The 21578-nt window shown below is 47.1% G+C and overlaps 1 protein-coding gene and 1 pseudogene across 2 annotated transcripts in view; one reads left to right on the top strand and one right to left on the bottom strand.

The window, feature by feature from the left end:
* Positions 1-21578, bottom strand: part of afap1l2 (actin filament associated protein 1-like 2) — a 207698-nt gene that overhangs the window by 105666 nt on the left and 80454 nt on the right. The gene's annotated exons all lie outside the window — the stretch shown is intronic.
* On the top strand, positions 8848-15545 carry LOC311117625 (annotated as a pseudogene). Its single transcript has 3 exons — positions 8848-8922; positions 13318-14131; positions 15529-15545. The product of its transcript is annotated as an uncharacterized misc_RNA (transcript).

The raw sequence follows: 21578 nt of genomic DNA on the forward strand, positions 1-21578 counted from the left end.
GTACAAATCTCCCACTTTACCACCACCAAAGCACCTCCTAGACCATCATATTGACTCCACCATGCTTGACAGATGGCATCAAGCACTCCTCCAGCATCTTTTCATTTAGTCTGCGTCTCACAAATGTTCCTCTTTGTGATCCGAACACCTCAAACTTCGATTCGTCTGTCCATAACACGTTTTTCCAAGCTTCCTCTTTCCAGTGTCTGTGTTCTTTTGCCCTTCTTAATCTTCTCTTTTTATTGGCCAGTCTGATATATGGCTTTTTCATTGCAACTCTGCCTAGAAGGGCAGCGTCCCGGAGTCGCCTCTTTACTGTTGACATTTGTCACGGTTTCGGCCGAGGCTGCTCCTCCTCCTTGTTCGGGGAGGCTTCGGCGGTCGTCGTCTCCGGAGTACTAGCTGCCACCGTTCTTTGTTTTCGTTGTTTGATTGGTTTGGTCTGTTTAGTACACCTGTTCATGTTTAGTGTTGATTATGTGTCCTATAAGTTCTCGTTGTTTCTGTCATGTGTTGTGTGTAATTGTTTTTCCTGTCTGTTGGTGTTCTACTGTTGTTTGGACAGACGCTAGTATTTACCGTCGCACTTTTGTTCGTGCGTAGTCGGTTTTTGTATTTTACGCACTGTTGCGTATTGTTCGCCTCTGGGTTAGTTTGACCCGTTTATTTTGTGCTTTTCCAGTAAAGTCAAGTTTGACTGAGCTCCTGTGTCCTGCACTTGATTCCACACCACATTCGCATCAGAACCCTTGACAACGTTGAGACTGGTGTTTTGCGGGTACTATTTAATAAAGCTGCCAGTTGAGGACCTGTGTGGCGCCTGTTTCTCAAACTAGACACTCTAATGTATTTGTCCTCTTGCTCAGTTGTGCACCGAGGCCTCCCACTCCTCTTTCTATTCTGGTTAGAGACAGTTTGCGCTGTTCTGTGAAGGGAGTAGTACACAGTGTTGTACGAGATCTTCAGTTTGTGGCAATTTCTCGCATGGAATAGCCTTCATTTCTCAGAACAAGAACAGACTGACTAGTTTCAGAAGAAAGTTATTTGTTTCTGGCCATTTTGATTCTGTAATCGAACCCACAATTGCTGATGCTCCAGATACTGAACTAGTCTCAAGAAGGCCAGTTTTATTGCCTCTTTAAATCAGCACAACCGTTTTCAGCTGTGCTAACATAATTGCAAAAGGGTTCTCTAATGATCAATTAGCCTTTTAAAATGATAAACTTGGATTAGCAAATACAACATGCCATTGGAACACAGGACTGATAATGGGCCTCTGTACGCCTATGTAGACATTCCATAAAAAATCTGCAGTTTCCAGCTACAATAGCCATTTACAACATTAACAATGTCTACACTGTATTTCTGATCAATTTGATGTTATTTTAATGGACAAAAAAATTGCTTTCCTTTCGAAAACAAGGACATTTCTAAGTGACCCCAAACTTTTGAACGGTAGTGTATACAAAAAACTATCAATAGAAAACAGGTCAAACGAAACTGAAGTGCCACTAGTTTGCAGTCTTTCTAGCTTCAGTTTGAAGTGATTGTGTTAGCTGTGTTATTGTCTAGCTCCTCTGGAGAATCAATGTCCTGGAGAAATCGCATCTCAGCTCATTGTTATGGATGTATCCAAATAAATGTCACTAGAAAACAGCTTAAACAAATGCAAATGCAGCTACTTTGTTGTTATTTGGGCAGCACTGTTTCACGTGATGTTAAGTTAGCCGTAGTTAGCTAGGTAGCAAGCAAGGTATAAAAACGTTGCCAGCCAGTATGGCAATAGAACATTTAGAACGAACGATACAGATACAGAACAAAAAGACTGAACGACTGGGTCGCGTCTCTAGCAACCGAATCGATAGAACGAATGACCAGCCGGCTTGGGTAGCAACCCTAGATTTGTGTCGGGACTATATCTTGTGGAATGATGAAATAGTATGAATAAATTCATTAAAATAACGTTTTTTATGAAAATATGTAAATAATTATTTGAATATGATGGTAAACCATTGTATAAAAGTGATAATGCCCTCGAAGCTGGTGTTTGGAGAATATATTGGCACGGTTTTCCAGCCCTCGACTTCATCTTGCACCTAATAACACCTGTGCCAATATATCCTCCAAACACCGGCTTCTCAAGCATTATCAATTAATTATGCTACAAGGATTCTCTTAGAATGGTTGTTGTTTACTTCAATCATGATTATACTGTACGTTCCATGTATTGGGCCTAATTCCTTTATTTAAACTGGGCTTTACAGATTAATTTCCTTTCTTTCTTTTTTTTTTCTTTATTGTTATTTGATATATACAGTGGGGGAAAAAATTATTTAGTCAGCCACCAATTGTGCAAGTTCTCCCACTTAAAAAGATGAGAGAGGCCTGTAATTTTCATCATAGGTACACGTCAACTATGACAGACAAATTGAGATTTTTTTTTCTCCAGAAAATCACATTGTAGGAATTTTAATGAATTTATTTGCAAATTATGGTGGAAAATAAGTATTTGGTCACCTACAAACAAGCAAGATTTCTGGCTCTCACAGACGTGTCCCCAGACGTGTCCCCCTGCTTAAGCCAGTACATGTCCAGGCCCGTCTGAAGTTTGCTAGAGTGCATTTGCATGATCCAGAAGAAGATTGGGAGAATGTCATATGGTCAGATGAAACCAAAATATAACTTTTTGGTAAAAACTCAACTCGTCGTGTTTGGAGGACAAAGAATGCTGAGTTGCATCCAAAGAACACCATACCTACTGTGAAGCATGGGGGTGGAAACATCATGCTTTGGGGCTGTTTTTCTGCAAAGGGACCAGGACGACTGATCCGTGTAAAGGAAAGAATGAATGGGGCCATGTATCGTGAGATTTTGAGTGAAAACCTCCTTCCATCAGCAAGGGCATTGAAGATGAAACGTGGCTGGGTCTTTCAGCATGACAATGATCCCAAACACACCGCCCGGGCAACGAAGGAGTGGCTTCGTAAGAAGCATTTCAAGGTCCTGGAGTGGCCTAGCCAGTCTCCAGATCTCAACCCCATAGAAAATCTTTGGAGGGAGTTGAAAGTCTGTGTTGCCCAGCGACAGCCCCAAAACATCACTGCTCTAGAGGAGATCTGCATGGAGGAATGGGCCAAAATACCAGCAACAGTGTGTGAAAACCTTGTGAAGACTTACAGAAAACGTTTGACCTGTGTCATTGCCAACAAAGGGTATATAACAAAGTATTGAGAAACTTTTGTTATTGACCAAATGCTTATTTTCCACCATAATTTGCAAAAAAATTCATACAAAATCCTACAATGTGATTTTCTGGATTTTTTTTTCTTCTCAATTTGTCTGTCATAGTTGACGTGTACCTATGATGAAAATTACAGGCCTCTCTCATCTTTTTAAGTGGGAGAATTTGCACAATTGGTGGCTGACTAAATACTTTTTTCCCCCACTGTATATATATATATATCTTGTTTAGATAAGTATTCAACCCCCTGAGTCAATACATGTTAGAATCACCTTTGGCAGTGATTACAGCTGTAAATCTTTCTGGGTAAGTCTCTAAGCGTTTTCCACACTTGGATTGTGCAACATTTGCCCATGATTCTTTCAAAATTCTTCAAGCTCTATCAAATTGGTTGTTGATCATTTCCAGACAGCCATTTTCAGGTATTGCCATAGATTCTCAAGCTGATTTAATTTAAAACCATAACTGGGCCACTCAGGAACATTCACTGTCTTCTTGGTAAGCAACTCCAGTGTAGATTTGGCCTTGTGTTTTAGGTTATCGTCCTGCTGATAGGTGAATGAATCTCCGATTGTCTGGTGGAAAGCAGGTTTTCCTCTAGGATATTGCCTGTTCTTAGCTCCATTCTCTTTAGTAATGTGTTGTATTGGATTTGCCCCAAACATAACTGTCAGGGTATGCTGATGTGGATGCGGTGGTGAAGTCAATCGCAGGACACAGAGGATAAGTCAAGATGACTATACTGAAGAACTCTATAATACACAAAATAAACGGCCTCGAAACACTGGAGGCGAACAAAATACGCGGAGTGCGTAAAACCAACAATAGATGCCAAGGTTCCGAACCAGTACGCATACGACAAGCGGACAATAACACACAACTTGCAAACATAACAAAGGGGAACTTATAGGTGACATAATCAATACAGAATACGAAACAGGTGCACCAACTAGACATAACAAAACAAACATTGAAAACATCAAGCGGTAGTAGCTAGTACTCCGGGGACGACGAACGCCGAAGCCTGCCCGAGCAAGGAGGAGCAGCAGCCTCGGCGGCATCCGTGACAGTACCCCCCCCTTGACGCGCGATTCCAGCCGTGCGCCGACCCCGGCCTCGGGGACGGCCAGGAGGACGCGGAGCAGGGCGCGTAGGATGACTCCGGTGGAACTCCGTCAGGAGGGAGGGATCTAAAATGTCCCTCCTAGGCATCCAGCACCGTTCCTCCGGACCGTACCCCTCCCACTCCACGAGATACTGCAGACCCCCCATCCGACGTCTCGAATCCACGATGGACCGGACTGAGTACGCCGGAGCCCCCTCGATATCCAGTGGAGGCGGAGGAGTCTCCCGTATCTCACTGTCCTGGAGTGGACCAGCTACCACCGGCCTGAGGAGAGACACATGGAACGAGGGGTTAATACGTAACCTGTAACAAACCTCGTTCAATCTCCTCAGGACTTTAAATGGCCCAACAAACCGCCGACCCAGCTTCCGGCAGGGCAGGCAAAGGGGCAGGTTTCGAGTCGAGAGCCAGACTCGATCTCCAGGTGCGTACACTTGACCCTCACTGCGGTGGAGATCGGCGCTCGCCTTCTGCCTACGGTTAGCTCGCTGCAGATGTACATGCGCAGCGTTCCATGTCTCCTCCGAGCGCCGAAACCACTCATCCACTGCAGGAGCCTCGATCTGGCTCTGATGCCATGGTGCCAGAACCGGCTGATACCCCAACACACACTGGAAAGGGGTCAGATTAGTAGAGGAATGGCGAAGAGAGTTCTGGGCAATCTCCGCCCAGGGGATATACCCCGACCACTCCTCCTGCCGGTCCTGGCAATATGATCTCAGAAACCTACCCACATCCTGGTTCACTCTCTCCACCTGCCCATTACTCTCAGGGTGGAAACCCGAGGTAAGGCTAACCGAGACCCCCAAGCATTCCATGAACGCCCTCCAGACTCTAGAGGTGAATTGGGGACCCCGATCAGACACTATATATCCTCGGGTACCCCGTAGTGCCGGAAGACGTGGGTAAACAAGGCCTCAGCAGTCTGTAGGGCAGTAGGGAGACCCGGCATTGGGATGAGACGACAGGCTTTAGAGAACCGATCCACAACGACCAGAATGGTGGTATTCCCCTGGGAGGGGGGAAGGTTCGTGACAAAGTCTACCGAGAGGTGAGACCACGGCCGTTGTGGAACGGGTAGGGGTTGTAACTTCCCCCTGGGCAGGTGTCTAGGCGCCTTACACTGAGCGCACACCGAGCAGGAGTAGACATAAACCCTCACGTCCTTAGCCAATGTTGGCCACCAGTACTTTTCACTAAGGCAGTGCACTGTCCGGCCGATACCAGGGTGTCCAGAGGAGGGTGACGTATGAGCCCAATATATGAGACGATCACGAATCTCGAGCGGAACGTACGTCCCCCCCACCGGACACTCTGGAGGAGTAGGGTCGGTGCGTACCGCACGCTCGATCTCTCCGCATCGACCTCCCACACCACCGGTGCCACCAGACAGGACTCCGGCAGTATGGCCGTGGGTTCAATGGACCTCTCCTCTGCGTCATATCACCGGAACAGGGCGTCTGCCTTACCGTTCTGGGACCCTGGGATGTACGTGAGCTTAAACACAAACCGGGCCAGAAACATGGTCCACCTAGCCTGACGAGGGTTCAGTCTCCTAGCTGCCCGGATGTACTCCAGGTTACGATGGTCAGTCAGAATGAGAAAAGGGTGTTGAGCCCCCTCAAGCCAATGCCTCCACACCTTTAGGGCTTGAACCACGGCTAGCAGCTCCCTGTCCCCCACGTCATAATTACGTTCCGCTGGGCTGAGCTTTTTAGAGTAAAAAGCGCAGGGCCGGAGTTTAGGGGGCGTGCCTGAGTGTTGAGACAGTACAGCCCCAATACTGGCCTCTGACGCGTCCACCTCCACCTGGAACGCTAAAGCGGGATCCGGATGCGCCAGCACCGGAGCAGAGGTGAACAGGTACTTCAGTTTACCAAACGCCCTGTCCGCCTCAGCTGACCACTGCAAACGCACCGGGCCCCCCTTCAGCAGGGAGGTGATGGGAGCTGCCACCTGTCCAAAACCCCGGATAAACCTCCGGTAGTAATTGGCAAAGCCCAAAAACCGCTGCACTTCCTTAACCGTGGTTGGAGTCTGCCAATTACGCACGGGCCTGCCCGAGCAAGGAGGAGGAGCAGCCTCGGCGGAATCCGTGACAATAACACTTTGTATTTAGGACAGAAATTATTTGCTTTGCCACATTCTTTGTAATTTTACTTTAGTGCCATACTGCAAACAGGATGCATGTTTTGGAATATTTGTATTCTGTATAGGCTTCCTTCTTTTCACTCTGTCATTTAGGTTAGTATTATGGAGTAACTACAATGTTGTTGATCCTTCCTCAGTTTTCTCCTATCACAGCCATTAAGCTCTGTTTTAAAGTCTCCACTGGCCTCATGGTGAAAACCCCTGAGCGGTTTCCTTCCTCTCTGGCAACTGAGTTAGGAAGGACGCCAGTATCTTCGTAGTGACTAGGTGTATTGATACACCATCCAAAGTGTAATTAATAACTTCACCATCATCAAAGGGATATTCAATGTCTGCTTTAAAAAAAATGGTATCTACCAATAGGTGCCCTTCTTTGTGAGGCATTGGAAAACTGGTCTTTGTGGTTGAATCTGTGTTTGGAATTCACTGCTCGACTGAGGGATCTTACAGATAATTGTATGTGTGGGGTACAGAGATGAGGTAGTCATTCAAAAATCATGTTAAACACTATTATGGCACACAAAGTGAGTCCATGCAACTTATTATGTGACTTGTTAAGCACATTTTTACTCCTGAACGTATTTAGGCTTGCCATAATAAAGGGGTTGACTCAACACATTTCAGCTTTTCATTTTTAATTAATTTGTTAAAATGTCTAAAACCATCATTTCACTTTGACATTATGGGTTATTGTGTGTAGGCCAGTGACAAAACATCTCAATTTAATCCATTTTAAATTCAGGCTGTAACACAACAAAATGTGACAGTATGGACAGTATATAACTAGAAAAGGTGTGTATAGCAGTAGTTATAAAGGATTAGCCTTGACTAGAATACAATATATTCATATGAAGTGTGTAAAACAGTATGTAAAGATTATTAAAGTGGCCAGTGTTCAATGACTAGGTACATAGGGCTGCAGTCTCTAAGGTGCAGGATAGAGTACGGGTGGTAGCCGGCAAGTAACAGTGACTAATGTTCAGGGCAGGGTACTGGGTGGAGGCCGGCTAGTGGTGACTATTAACCACTACCTGTCCTATGATGACCTGGAGATAGAAGCTGTTTTTCAGTCTCTCGGTCCCAGCTTTGATGCACCTCTACTGTCTCCGCCTTCTAGATGGTAGCGGGGTGAACAGGCCATGGCTCGGGTGGCTGAGGTCCTTGATTATCTTTTTTGACTTCCTGTGACACTGGATGCTGTAGATTTCCTGGAGGGCAGGCAGTGTGCCCCCGGTGATGCGTTGGGCTGACTGCACCACCCTCTGGAGAGCCCTGCTGTTGCGGACGGTGCAATTGCTGTACAAGGCGTTGAAACAGCCGGACAGAATACTCTCAATTGTGCATCTGTAGATGTTCGTGAGGGTCTTAGGGGCCAAACCAAATTCTTCAGCCTCCAGAGGTTGAAGAGGCGCGTTTACACCTTCTTCACCACATTGTCTGTGTGAATGGATCATTTCAGGTTGTCAGTGATGTGCATGCCGAGGAACTTGAAGCTTTTTACCCTCTCCACTGTGGCCCCGTCGATGTGGATGAAGGCGTGCTCTCTCTGCTGTCTCCTGAAGTCCACGATCAGCTCCTTCATATTGTTGACGTTGATGGAGAGGTTATTTTCCTGGCACCACTCCGCCAGGGCCCTCAACTCCTCCCTGTAGGCTGTCTCGTCGTTGTTGGTAATCACGCCTACCACAGTTGTGTCGTCAGGAAACTTGATGATTGAGTTGGAGACGTGCGTGGCCAACGCAGTCATGGGTGAACAGGGAGTACAGGAGCGGGCTGAGCATGCACCCTTGCGGGGTTCCGTGTTGAGGATCAGCTTCGCGGAGGTGTTATTGGCTAACTGCACCACTTGCGGAAGTCCAGGACCCAGTTGCACAGGGAGGGGTTCAGACCCAGGGCCCCGAGCTTAGTGATGACCATTCTTACATAGGTAATCCTCTTGTCCAGATGGAATAGGGCAGTGTGCCATGGCCATTTGAGTCATCCGTGGATCTGTTGGGGCGGTATGCAAATTGTAGTGGGTCTAGGGTGTTGGGTAAGGTGGAGGTGATATGATCCTTAACTAGCCCCTCAAAGCACTTCATGATGACAGAAGTGAGTGCTACAGGGCGATAGTCATTTAGTTCAGTAACCTTCACTTTCTTGGGTACAGGAACAATGGTGGACATCTTGAACCAAGTGGGGACAACAGACTGGCAAGGGGAGAGATTGAATATGTCCGTAAACACTCCAGCCAGCTGGTCTGCACATGCCGAGGACGCGGCTAGGGATGGTGTCTGGGCCGGCAGCCTTGCAAAGGTTAATATGCTTAAATGTCTTACTCACGTCAGCCATGGAGAATGAGAGCTCACAGTCCTTGGGTGCGGCGGTGCCCCACATCGGCGGCTCAGTGTTTTCCTCGAAGAGGGTGAAGAAAGGGGTTTACTTTGAACGGGAGAGAGGCATCGGTGTCCACGACGTGGCTGGCTTTCCCCTTATAATCCGTGATTGTCTGGAGTCCATGCCACATACAGTATGTCTCGTGTCTGAGATGTTGAATTGCGACTCCACTTTGTCCCTGTACTGTCATTTCGCCTCTTTGATTGCCTTACGGAGGGCATAGATGGTCTGTTTGTACACATTCATGTTCCCAGTCACCTTGCCATGGTTTAATGAGGTGGTTCGCGCTTTCAGTTTTGTGCGAATCTATCCACGGTTTTTGGTTTGGATAAGTTCTAATCGTGACAGTGGGAACAACTTCCTCTATATAATTCCTGATGAACTCAGTCACCGAGTCAGTGTATATGTCGGTACTATTCTTGCAGGCAACCCGGAACATCATAGATTCCGATTGGTCAGACCAATGTTGAACAGTCCTTACCACGGGTGCTTCCTGTTTAAGTTTCTTCCCATAGGAGGGGAGGAGTAAAATGAAGGGAGGGCCTTGTAGCCATCCTAGAAGGGGGAGTAGCAATGGTCAAGAGTGCTCGATGAGCGAGTAGCACAGGAGATTTGTTGATAGGACTTCGGTAGCGTTTTCCTCAGATTTTGTTTATTAAAGTCCCCAGCTACAATAAATGCGGCCTCAGGATATGCAGTTTCTAGTTTGTACAAAATCCAGTGTAGTTCCTTGAGAGCCGTCACGGTGTCGGCTTGGGTGGGAATATACATGTCCATGATGATGATCGAAGAAAACTCTCTCGGGAGAACAGAAGGACTTGAGTTCATGTACATTACCACAATCACACCCCGAGTAGTAAATCATGAAACATACACCTTCCTGACCACGCGATAGACAGAGAACCCTGCGGGCTGAATGGACGGGGACAGTATATCTGGAGAGAGCCACGATATTGTAAAACAGAGTATGTTACAGTCCCTGATGTCTCTCTGGAAGGAGCTCTTTGCCCGGAGCTCGTCTACTTTATTGTCCAGGGAATGAACGTTAGCAAGTAATATACTCGGAAATGGTGGATGGTATGCACGCATCTGGAGTCTGACTACTCCTTATTCCTCTTCTCCAGCGGTGGCGTTTTCGAGCAGCCCCCTCGATGAATGGAACTGCCTCGGGGAGTTCTAACAAAGGATCCAATTCATGTAAATTGAATTTCTGGTCGAAATGCTGGTGAGTGATCACCAATCTAATATAAAAAAGTTTTTTTTCAGCTGTAGGTAATAATGCAAGAACTGTTCTAAGCAAGTAATGTCAGAAAAAACACTAAAAGAACAAAATACTGCAAAGTTGGCTAGGACCTAGAAACAGGGCGACCACGTCTGTCGCCGCCATCTTGTAAACATATAACTACGTTGTGTGATTTATTAATAGCAAAGGGATATAGGAGATTGACTTTATTCAGTCAGTTCGACACCTTTTATAGACTAGTCAACACAAGCTGTTCGGTCGTCAATCAAAGAACAGTAAATAGCCTATGGCTATGCGCCCAGACTCTGTGGCTGGCTATAAGTTTATGAAACACGCGAAAGAAAATACATGAATGTGCCACAAAATAATAATGAAGTGGATTTTAACTCATCGTTAGCTCTTACATTATTATTTTGTATTTAAACTTTATTTAAACAGGGAGTCATGCCGAAACCACAGTCTCTTTCGCAGGTGAGCCCTGCATGAACATTTTACATTTACATTTTAGTCATTTAGCAGACGCTCTTATCCAGAGCGACTTACAGTTAGTGAATACATATTTTTTTTATACTGGCCCCCCATGGGAATCGAACCCGCAACCCTGGCGTTGCAAACGCCATGCTCTATCAACTGCTCTACATCCCTGCCGGCCATTCCCTCCCCTACCCTGGACGACGCTGGGCCAATTGTGCGACGCCCATGAGTCTCCCGGTCGCGGCCGGCTGCGACAGAGCCTGGATTCGAACCAGGATCTCTAGTGGCACAGTTAGCACTGCGATGCACATCAATAAACAACAATTACACTATACATATCTATACACACATCAATTACATAATACATGAAAAGCAAACACAAAACACGAAAAGCAAAACACAATCATATGAAACAAACACATTCTTCAGTAAAAAGGCCCTCTAACATCCGCCTGAATTGCCCTAGAGGCACCAACTCCACCAACTCTAAGGAGTTTTGGAGATCATTCCTTAGATGGGACGCGTAAACTCACTCACAGGAGACAACGAAGAAGCATCATGCTCTCCCTCCATGAAAAAATGTTGACTGCAGCCAACCACAGCACACAACAACAACATACACTGAACAAAAATATAAACGCAACTTGTAAAGTGGTGGTCCCATGTTTCATGAGCTGAAATAAAAGATCCCAGAAATGTTCCATATGCACAAAAAGCTTTTTTCTCTCAAATGTTGTGCACAAATTTGTTTACATCCCAGTTAGTGAGCATTTCTCCTTTGCCAAGATAATCCATCCACCTGATAGGTGTGGCATATCGAGAAGCTGATTAAACAGCATGATCATTACACAGGTGCACCTTGTGCTGGGGACAATAAAAGGCCACAAAAAAATTGCAGTTTTGTCACACAACACAATGCTACAGATGCCTCCAGTTTTGAGGGAGCGTGCAATTGGCATGCTGACTGCAGGAATGTCCACCAGAGCTGTTGCCAGAGAAATTAATGTACATTTTTTACTGAAAATAAGCCTAGTTAAATTTATGAAGTGGAAAAAGTAGACAATTAATCTGTTATCGGTGTTACTACTCCTACTGGTGGCACAACATTATCATAATGGTAAAAATGGTTTACAGTCATTAAGCTGGCACATTAGTTGATTTAGAATGAGAAGATGTACACAAATACATTCAATAAAACAAATTCTAGAAAACATATGATTTTTTTCCAAAATGCCATGTCCAAATGCTAACGCAATTCAAGAACAACCCAATAATTACTTATTCAACAAAAATGTCAACCAATGAGAGGCTTGCTATGAGTTTAAACTGCAGCCTGTTGTAATGTTCCTTAGATGTCAACAGTTTCCCTTTGCTATCTGACGCTCGTGAGCGGTGCTGTTGCTATCTTTAGCACCACTCTATTTTCAGAGCAGGCAGAGAGGCATCAATACAACTCTGCACACTCCTACCACACTTTTGAATATCGTCAAGCCTGGGGAAAACTTTGACAGTCCTAGCCCGTGTCACCTTTGCCATAGTGCATTGTCACCAGGGCACAGGTTTGGGGTAGAGGAACCTCTGTAGCTCAGCTGGTAGAGCACGGCGCTTGTAACGCCAAGGTAGTGGGTTCGATCCCCGGGACCACCCATACACAAAAATGTATGCACGCATGACTGTAAGTCGCTTTGGATAAAAGCGTCTGCTAAATGGCATATTTATTTCATTTATAGGAACCAAGCTCGGGATCAGATGGAGGCCTCCAGAAGCCAGGGACTCGACAGGGCTGCCAAGGCCCAAAGTGAGAAAGGGAAGGGGCACTAGCCCCAAGCTGGGGGAGGGAGTGCCGCAGGCAGGCTCTCCGAGGGTAACGGTAGAGGGGATCGTTTTCACTGTGAACTGGGCTTTGGTGGAGCAGTGCAGAGAGTACTTCCACGCCGTCTTCCAGTCTGGCTAGGAGGATGAGCTGCATCTAAAAGGAGGAGTGTATGCAGGGGTTTCCTGATCGCTTTGGTTGTGTGCAGGGGCGAGTGAGCATTTTATCATTTGTCAAGATAATTCATCCACCTAACAGGTGTGGCATATCAAGAAGCTGACTAAACAGCATGATCATTACACAGATGCACATTGTGCTGGGGACAATAAAAGGACACTCTAAAATGTGCAGTTTCGTCACAAAACACAATGCCACAGATGTCTGTTTTGAAGGCGCATGCAATTGGCATGCTGACTGCAGGAATGTCCACCAGAGCTGTTGCCAGGGATTTAATGTTCATTTCTCTACCATAAACCGCCTCAAACGTCGTTTTAGTGAATTAGGCAGTATGTCCAACCGGCCTCACAACCTCAGACCACGTGTAACCACGCCAGCCCCTGCCCAGTCATGTGAAATCCATAGATTAGGGCCTAATGAATGTATTTCAATTGACTCATTTCCTTATACGAATTTTAACTCAGCTAAATGTCTGAAATTGTTGCATGTTGCATTTATATTTTTGTTCAGTATACATTGAGTGATTGATTGATTAATGTTATGCTACACAAAGATAAATAACATACATTCTCCTAAACTAATCCAATCATTTAGTTCGATTTTTTGCACCCGTTACTGAAATGGTTGTTCCATTTCAGCCTCGTAATGAACCTATTTTCGACACAATTGGCTGGAAAGCCAAAACGCTTCACGAAGCTTTGTTGCCCCATCACTAGTTTACAGGCAAATCAGAGAGTAGACCTCTGTCAGGTTCAAAGCCACTTAAATCAAAGAGATCACCATCAAAGAGATCACAGACAGTAAGAAAACAAAGTGCCTATATCCGCTGTAAATTTTGTGGAATGTAGTTCTCCTACTTAGCTTCTTTAGTGAATCATGCAAGAAAGCATGCACAGGACAAAGAATGTCTATGTGGTGTGTGTGGAATACACTTAGAGTCCACAGAAAGTATGTTCGGTCATCTAGAAACCCATGTTGGAGCTAGAGTTTGTCATGTTTGTGGTACATTTTTCCCTGGGAGTGCTGAGCTGAATGATCATATGAAGGTTCACCCAGGGGAGAAATCATTTCGCTATCATGATTGTGGCAAGTGTTTCAGAAAAAATCCAGATCTCACAGCGCACAAGAGGATTCATACAGGGAAGAGACCATACCGCTGCCAGTTTTGTGGCAAAGGATTCAGTCAGAGTGGAAACCTAGCTGTGCATATGAAGAGCCACTCTGGGGAGAAACCACATCGCTGCCCTGTTTGTGGGAAATGTTTCAGCAGTAAATCTTATATGAACACACACATGAAGATTCACACAGGGGAGAGGCCATTTTGCTGTCGTGTTTGTGGAAAATGTTTCATAAGAAACCCTGATCTGACAGTCCACATGAGGACTCATACAGGGGTGAAACCATATAAGTGCCAGTTTTGTGGCCAAGGCTTCAAGCATAATTATCACCGGAAACTGCACATGAAGATCCACATGGGAAAAACCATTTCATTGCATCTACTACAAGACCATGGTGCTTGCCTACGGAGCTGTGAGGGGAACGGCACCTCCTTACCTTCAGGCTCTGATCAGACCCTACACCCAAACGAGGGCACTACGTTCATCCACCTCTGGCCTGCTAGCTCCCCTACCTCTACAGAAGCACAGTTCCCGCTCAGCCCAGTCAAAGCTATTTGCTGCTCTGGCACCCCAATGGTGGAACAAGCTCCCCCACGACGCCAGGACAGCGGAGTCACTGACCACCTTCCGGAGACACATGAAACCCTACCTCTTTAAGGAATACCTGGAATAGTATAAAGCAATCCTTCTACCCCCCCCAATAAAAAAAAGAAGAAGAAAAAAAGTGGTTGTCCCACTTGCTATCATAAGTTGAATAAACCAATTTGTAAGTCGCTCTGGATATGAGCGTCTGCTAAATGATGTAAATGTAAATGTAAATCACATTACGCTGGCTTGCCAAGTGATGTGTAATTCCTAGTAGAAATCAACCGCAACCTGCATTTAAAATGACTGCCAGGGTAGGGAAGATTTCTTGCTGAGACTACGTAAATCATCTAAACTGGAACAACCTGTCACGCCCTGGCTCTAGGGAATCTTTTATGTTGAGCCAGGGTGTGTAGTGTCTATGTGTTGTGTTCTATGTTCACGATCTAGTTTATGTGTTTCTATGTTGGCCGTGGTGGTTCTCAATCAGAGGCAACGTGAATCAGCTGTTGCTTGTTGTCTCTGATTGGGAGCCATACTTAGGCAGCCTATTGTGCAATTGTCTTTTGTGGGATCTTGTTCCGTGTAGGTTTGTGTTATTGACCGAGGACTTAACGTATCGTTTGTTGTTTTGTGTTGTAATTAAGTACCTATTAAAGTATGTACTCATATCACGCTGCGCCTTGGTCCACTTTTCATGACGATCGTGACACAACCATCTCTGTAATGGGTAAAATAAGTCCAACTACTAACCGATTGAATTAGTTTAGAAAAATTGATGTTATTTATGTAGCGTAAGATTAAACAACTAATCAAATGTACATGCAAAAACACAGACATTGAAACAAACAATTCTCAAAATCAACCTGTAGTAAATAGACCATGCTGAGAAATATGATAATGATGGGCGTGGTTTTGAGTGTTTTAAAAATGACACAATCACACTCAACTCTGGGGTCTTTTACACCACAGAGTGCTAAATTAATTTAACCCCTGAATCAACACTAGAAATGTAACACTGAAAAATCAACACTAGGTAAAACTGGCCAATTTGCTGTGTACCGTACAATACACTGCTGGTTCACGCATTCTCTCTTCTGAATAAAATCACAACATTTGAAAGACAGAAATCAGGACAAAGATATTAACTATGTCAGTACTGTATATGTTAAATGGACTTACGGAAAACCAGATACATGCTAAATATTCCCATACACCTATCAGATTACTCAAACTCCTGATGTTAAAGTTTGAACACTGAGATAAACACTAATTCTCAGGCACTCTTTAAAAGAAAGAAAAATAATTACAATAAAAAAGCTTATTCCTATTCAGAAGATTTCTATGTAGAACCCCTCTTGCCTTCCAAAGAATCATCAAATAACCCTTTCTTCCAAAAAGGGTTCTTCAGAGGAAAATGGTTCTTGGTAGAACCCTATCCCTCCACAAATAATCATTTCTAAGAGTGTACACACCCATGAGACAGCCAGTGCGCTGTATCATATTTTCACTAACTGTTTCAGCAGCTGTAACTGTTTTACGTCTGTCAGTGGGTGCTGTAGGTGGGTGTGGTGCAGGAATCAGGCGCAGGACGCAGAAACTTAGTCCAAAAGACTTTAGTGAACAATCACTTAGAACACGAGCCAAAAAAGCCCGGAGGCGAGAAATTACGCACACAGGCGTAAATAACAAAATGTGCACTAACATGTGCGAGAACCCTCTCCAAACAGAGGAGGAAACAACGAAGCACAGACAACCAACAGTAGCGCAATCACACACAACACATGACAAAACACAACGAGAACTTATAGGACAATAATGAGCGCTAAATGATAACAGGTGTACAACATAAAGACAAAACCAAACGAACATCGAAACATACAACAGTGGCAGCTAGTACTCCGGGGACGACGACCGCCGAAGCCTGCCCGAGCAAGGAAGAGAGGCAGCCTCGGCCGAAACCGTGACAGTACCACCCCCCCCTTGACGCGCGGCTCCAGCCGTGCGCCGACCCTGGCCTCGGGGACGACCAGGAGGACGCGGATCAGGGAGCGTCGGATGACTACGGTGGAATTCTGTCAGGAGAGACGGGTCCAAAATGTCTCTCCTCGGCACCCAGCACCGTTCCTCCGGGCCGTACCCCTCCCACTCCACGAGATATTGGAGACCCCCCATCCGACGTCTCGAATCCAAGATGGACCGCACGGTGTACGCCGGTGCCCCCTCGATGTCCAATGGGGGCGGAGGAGTCTCTCTGATCTCATCTTCCAGGAGTGGACCAGCTACCACCGGCCTGAGAAGAGACACATGGAACGAGGGGTTAATACGATAGTCACTAGGCAGTTGTAATCTGTAACACACCTCGTTCAATCTTCTCAGGACTTTAAACGGCCCCACAAACCGCCGACCCAGTTTCCGGCAGGGCAGGCGGAGGGGCAGTTTTCTGGTAGAGAGCCAGACTCGATCACCAGGTGCGTACACCGGCCCCTCACTGCGGTGGAGATCGGCGCTCGCCTTCTGACGACGGATGGCCCGCTGCAGGTGGACGTGTGCAGCGTTCCACGTCTCCTCCGAGCGCCGTACCCACTCATCCACCGCAGGAGCCTCGATCTGGCTCTGCTGCCATGGTGCCAGAACCGGCTGGTAACCTAACACACATTGGAAAGAGGTTGGTTGAGCCATTTCTGCCCAGGGAACATACCTTGCCCACTCCTCCGGCCGGCCCTGGCAGTATGATCTAAGAAACCTACCCACATCCTGGTTCACACGTTCCACCTGCCCATTACTCTCTGGATGGTAACCCAAGGTCAGGCTCACCGAGACCCCCAAACGCTCCATAAACGCTCTCCAGACTCTGGAGGTGAACTGGGGACCTCGATCAGACACAATATCCTCGGGTACCCCGTAGTGCCGAAAAACGTGGGTGAATAGAGCTTCGGCGGTCTGTAGGGCAGTAGGAAGACCCGGCATAGGGAGCAAACGACAGGCCTTAGAGAACCGGTCCACAACGACCAGTATGGTAGTATTCCCCTGCGACGGGGGAAGGTCTGTGACGAAGTCCACCGAGAGGTGAGACCATGGTCGTTGTGGAACGGGCAGGGGTTGTAACTTACCCCTAGGCAGATGTCTAGGCGCCTTACACTGGGCGCACACCGAGCAGGAGGAGACATAAACCCTCACATCCCTGGCTAACGTTGGCCACCAGTACTTAGCGCTAAGGCAGGGCACTGTCCGGCCAATACCAGGATGTCCAGAGGAGGGTGACGTGTGAGCCCAATAGATCAATCGATCCCGAACCTCGAGCGGAACGTACGTCCGAACCTCCGGGCATTGAGGAGGACTAGGGTCGGTGCGCAATGCCCGCTCGATCTCAGCATCGACCTCCCACACTGCCGGTGCCACCAGACAAGACTCCGGCAGTATGGGAGTGGGCTCCACGGACCTCTCCTCTGTGTCATACCGCCGAGACAGTGCGTCTGCCTTACCGTTCTGTGACCCAGGGATGTACGTGATCTTAAATACGAACCGGGCTAAAAACATGTTCCACCGCGCCTGGCGAGGGTTCAGTCTCCTAGCTGCCCGGATGTACTCCAGGTTACGGTGGTCAGTCAAAATGAGAAAAGGGTGTTGAGCCCCCTCAAGCCAATGCCTCCACACCTTTAGGGCCTGTACCACGGCTAACAGCTCCCTGTCCCCTACGTCATAATTTCGCTCCGCCGGACTGAGCTTTTTGGAATAAAAGGCACAGGGGCGGAGTTTAGGTGGCGTGCCGGACCGTTGCGAAAGCACGGCCCCTATACCGGCCTCGGACGCGTCCACCTCTAACTGAAATGGTAAAGCGGGATCCGGATGCGCCAGCACCGGAGCCGAAGTAAACAGGTCCTTCAGTCTCCCAAAAGCCCTGTCCGCCTCGGCTGACCACTGCAAACGCACCGGACCCCCCTTCAACAGAGACGTTATGGGAGCTGCCACCTGTCCAAAACCCCGGATAAACCTCCGGTAGTAATTTGCAAACCCCAAAAACTGCTGCACCTCTTTAACAGTGGTTGGAGTCTGCCAATTATGCACGGCTGACACCCGGTCAACCTCCATCTTCACCCCTGACGCAGACAACTGATAACCCAAAAAGGAGACCGACTCCTGGAAGAACAGACATTTCTCTGCCTTGACATACAGGTCGTTCTCCAATAGCCTCCTCAACACTCGGCGCACCAGGGCTACATGCTCGGCTCGGGTAGAAGAGTACACAAGAAAGTCATCTATGTACACGACCACCCCCTGCCCCTGCATGTCCCTGAAGATCTCATCCACGAATGATTGGAAAACTGAAGGAGCGTTCATCAACCCGTATGGCATGACGAGATACTCGTAATGACCCGAGGTGGTACTAAATGCTGTCTTCCATTCATCGCCCTCTCTAATGCGCACCAAGTTGTAAGCGCTCCTGAGATCTAATTTTGTGAAGAAACGCGCCCCGTGCAATGACTCCGTCATGGTCGCAATCAGCGGGAGTGGATAACTGTATTTCACCGTGATCTGATTGAGACTACGGTAATCAATGCACGGGCGTAACCCTCCATCCTTCTTCTTCACAAAAAAGAAACTCGAGGACGCAGGGGAAGTGGATGGCCGTATGTATCCTTGTCTCAGAGATTCGTCTATGTAAGTCTCCATAGCTCTCTTCTCCTCTTGAGACAGAGGATACACATGACTCCGTGGGAGCGCTGCTCCTGCCTGGAGGTCTATCGCACAATCTCCCTGCCTATGAGGAGGCAACTGCGTTGCCCTCGATTTACTGAACACGATAGCCAAATCCTCATACTCGGGGGGAATGTGCAATGCGGGCACCTGGTTTGGACTCTCCACCGAGGTCGCCCCCACGGAAACACCTAGACATCGCCCCACACACTGGGCAGACCACTCCATCAGAGCCCTCTCCTGCCACGAAATAGACGGATTATGGAGACTCAACCAGATTATTCCCAGCACCACCTGATACGCAGGAGAGTCGATCAGATACAGTTGGATAATCTCCTCATGACCCCCCTGCGTACACATCCTAAGTGGTGCTGTGACCTCCCTGATCAAGCCCGATCCCAACGGATCGCTATCTAGGGCATGAACGGGGAATGGGACATTAACAGGAAGGAGGGGAATCCCTAATTCTAAACAAAATTTACGATCAACAAAATTCCCAGCCGCGCCTGAATCTACTAGCGCCTTATGCTGGGAATGAGGTGCAACCTGTGGAAAACGCACAGGTAGACAGAAGTGCGCAACAGAGAGCTCTGGGTAAGTGGGGCGCCTACTCACCTGGAAGGACTCCCCAGTGCGGAGCCTGCCGTCTTCTCCCCTAGGAGACCCTCCCCAGCACCTGGCCGCGGTGTGTCCTCCACGGCCACAGTTGGTGCAGGGGACGGTCCCCCTCGTGCTCCGACCCCTCCTCTCTCTAGCGCCAGCTCCCCCGAGCTCCATCGGGCTCGGCTCGGAGGTGCTGGAGGATGGAATGGACGGAACCCCCTCGGAACGTCCGCGGGTAGCCAGCAGGGTGTCCAGCCTGATGGACATGTCCACTAACTGATCGAAAGTGAGGCTGGTATCCCTGCAGGCCAGCTCCCGACGGACGTCCTCCCGTAAACTACAGCGGTAGTGATCTATGAGGGCCCGCTCATTCCACCCTGCATCCGCCGCTACAGGAAACGTATGATATCTGTAATTGCAAACAAAGGTTTCTGTACCAAATATTAACTTCTGCTTTTCTGATGTATCAAATACTTACAGTGAGGAAAAAAAGTATTTGATCCCCTTCTGATTTTGTACGTTTGCCCACTGACAAAGACATGATCAGTCTATAATTTTAATGGTAGGTTTATTTGAACAGTGAGAGACAAAATAACAACAAAAAAATCCAGAAAAACGCATGTCAAAAATGTTATAAATTGATTTGCATTTTAATAAGGGAAATAAGTATTTGACCCCTCTGCAAAACATGACTTAATACTTGGTGGCAAAACCCTTGTTGGCAATCAGAGAGGTCAGACGTTTCTTGTAGTTGGCCACCAGGTTTGCACACATCTCAGGAGGGATTTTGTTCCACTCCTCTTTGCAGATCTTCTCCAAGTCATTAAGGTTTCGAGGCTGACGTTTGGCAACTCGAACCTTCAGCTCCCTCCACAGATTTTCTATGGGATTAAGGTCTGGAGACTGGCTAGGCCACTCCAGGACCTTAATGTGCTTCTTCTTGAGCCACTCCTTTGTTGCCTTGGCCGTGTGTTTTGGGTAATTGTCATGCTGGAATACCCATCCACGACCCATTTTCAATGCCCTGGCTGAGGAAAGGAGGTTCTCACCCAAGATTTGACGATACATGGCCCCGTCCATCGTCCCTTTGATGCAGTGAAGTTGTCCTGTCCCCTTAGCAGAAAAACACCCCCAAAGCATAATGTTTCCACCTCCATGTTTTACGGTGGGGATGGTGTTCTTGGGGTCATAGGCAGCATTCCTCCTCTTCCAAACACAGCGAGTTGAGTTGATGCCAAAGAGCTCGATTTTGGTCTCATCTGACCACAACACTTTCACCCAATTCTCCTCTGAATCATTCAGATGTTCATTGGCAAACTTCAGACGGCCCTGTAAATGTGCTTTCTTGAGCTGGGGGACGTTGCGGGCGCTGCAGGATTTCAGTCCTTCACGGCGTAGTGTGTTACCAATTGTTTTCTTGATGACTATGGTCCCAGCTGCCTTGAGATCATTGACAAGATCCTCCCATGTAGTTCTGGGCTGATTCCTCACCGTTCTCATGATCATTGCAACTCTACGAGGTGAGATCTTGCATGGAGCCCCAGGCCGAGGGAGATTGACAGTTCTTTTGTGTTTCTTCCATTTGCGAATAATCACACCAACTGTTGTCACCTTCTCACCAATCTGCTTGGTGATGGTCTTGTAGCCCATTCCAGCCTTGTGTAGGTCTACAATCTTGTCTCTGACATCCTTGGAGAGCTCTTTGGTCTTGGCCATGGTGGAGAGTTTGGAATCTGATTGATTGATTGCTTCTGTGGACAGGTGTCTTTTATACAGGTAACAAGCTGAGATTAGGATCACTCCCTTTAAGAGTGTGCTCCTAATCTCAGCTCGTTACCTGTATAAAAGACACATGGGAGCCAGAAATCTTTCTGATTGAGAGGGGGTCAAATAATTATTTCCCTCATTAAAATGCAAATCAATTTATAACATTTTTAACATGTGTTTTTCTAGATTGTTTTGTTGTTATTCTG

The sequence above is a fragment of the Coregonus lavaretus genome, assembly GCF_964263955.1.
Source record: "Coregonus lavaretus genome assembly, chromosome: 1".
Lineage (NCBI taxonomy): Eukaryota > Metazoa > Chordata > Actinopteri > Salmoniformes > Salmonidae > Coregonus > Coregonus lavaretus.